Raw genomic sequence first — 1959 nt, 5'->3', positions numbered from 1 at the left:
TCGTCAACTCCTTGCCCTGCGATTTTTTTTTAATAGTTGCCTGTGCGAGCAACAGGTATTCGCTGTTTTAATACCATGTCAGGTAAGAAGAGGTCAAATGTTGATTATTTGCATTTACCAATTCTCCGATTTTGAAGTCGAAAGTGTAATTGGAATCGCTAATTAGCTACTTTGTCGCGTTTTAAGCATAATTTGTGACGCGAGTTTGGTTTGGTGTTGTGAGGCAAGGGGTTGATGATGATTGAACTCCAGCAATGGTACATTTAATAGTCAAAGTTTATTAACAGAGTAGTGTAAAATGAAGCATCTAATTGCAAAACTTTATTGACACAGTGTTTTCAACACGTCGCTACTAATTCCTATGATAGAACGGTATTATGCAAAACTGAGAAAAATATAGACACTGAGAATGTAAGTGAGAATAATTCGAAGGACAGTGAACCGAGATAGCGAACGTGTCAACCTAATTCCAAATGGTAGAAAATTCTGCAGTTAGAAACATTGGAATAATCCACTCAAGTCGCAATTTGACGAATTTATTAACTGAAGAATACTACAGCATACGCTATAAATGTTGGACGATTTAAGAAATGCTCGTCTGTGTTCGCCATTTCCAGAAAGCAGCAATTTCTGAGAGACGCACGAGCTCGACGGCCATGGCAATTTAACAAATGTTACGCGTCACTGTAATTATCGAGCGGAATTCGCCTGTTCCGCCAGCAGTCAAGTGTTGTTCAGGTCGTGATGCACCGACGACCGCAGAGAATTCCACTGTTCGAGCAGAGTCTCTGTGTGGGGGAGCCATCACCCTTCGCCGCAGGATGTCCACTGGTCAACCGAGCGTGACCATTGCCTACTAAGGCATTTTTACACCTACGCGTCTTCCTACCGAGAAATCATACGGAGCTTTAATCCTAATGTTCCTGTCTCCGTGATTTTTCCATGGTTCGATGACGACGACCGCGAACGTTCGAACCTTTAGCAAGACTTACTCAGGCATCTAAACGTGTTTAACCCTTGATTACAGTCGCTTTAAGGCTTTTAAGGACTTGAATTAATTTCAGAGCTGTAGCAATTCAAGATTCAATATCCATGGGTTGCTAAGGGTTGAAAATCTCTGTTACTAAAACAAATGTCTCCAAGTTTCTACTCCAAGAGTAGAATTAAAAATCTTCCGATTCGCTGGAGAACTTTCACTCGGTCTAGTAAACGCGAAAGAGCAAGCTTTTCCTCGAGTCCACAGCCAGCCTTGAGAGTGTCGTAATATTAGATTAGAAAATAACAGCGAATCACATATTTCCCTCTCCACGAGAGACCGTTGAATTTTTCCAAAGAGAATAGCGGGGACCCACTCATTGGTAGAGGTAATAATTTCTCGAACAGAGGCGAGAAGCGGGTTCACGGGTGCCCCCGTCGCGTATCGAGGATATTCAAGCCTCGGGAGGCTTAGCCTCTATTAAAAGCGGATACTGGCTGTCGCGTGTACAGGGGCGACACGCGAGGAGACGGCTGCCTGACCGAACGACCAATCAACGGCATTGTACCTGTGCCGCGCGATGATTGCAATTGGCTGATTAACGGCCTTCCAAGCGGTGCGAGCTCCGACCGGGAGAACCTCGCCTCTGTAACCTGTAACAGAAAACTGTCCGTTTTGCATACTCGATTGCATCGAGGCGAGCCTGTGTCGCCTGGCTTGTCCATTATCGCTGCGTTTTTGCCACACCAACGGTTCGCCATTTTGGATACATTATCGCGGATCGTTAGGTCGGTGCGCGCACGGAAATTATCGATACCGCGGCGGTTGCTGCTGCCGCCGCGGCACCGGTCTGTGTCGCGAACGGCGTCCGCGCCGCCGCGATCGTTCGGCCTTATAAATATTCGTGGCGCAATTAATAATTAATATTCCGCGAATGAGCCGAGATAAATCGCCGCGTTTTGTATTCATTAGACGGCTGGAAA

The sequence above is a fragment of the Habropoda laboriosa genome, unplaced genomic scaffold (genome assembly GCF_001263275.1).
Source record: "Habropoda laboriosa isolate 0110345459 unplaced genomic scaffold, ASM126327v1 scaffold151, whole genome shotgun sequence".
NCBI classification, from domain to species: domain Eukaryota; kingdom Metazoa; phylum Arthropoda; class Insecta; order Hymenoptera; family Apidae; genus Habropoda; species Habropoda laboriosa.
This window is presented reverse-complemented; position numbering follows the sequence as displayed.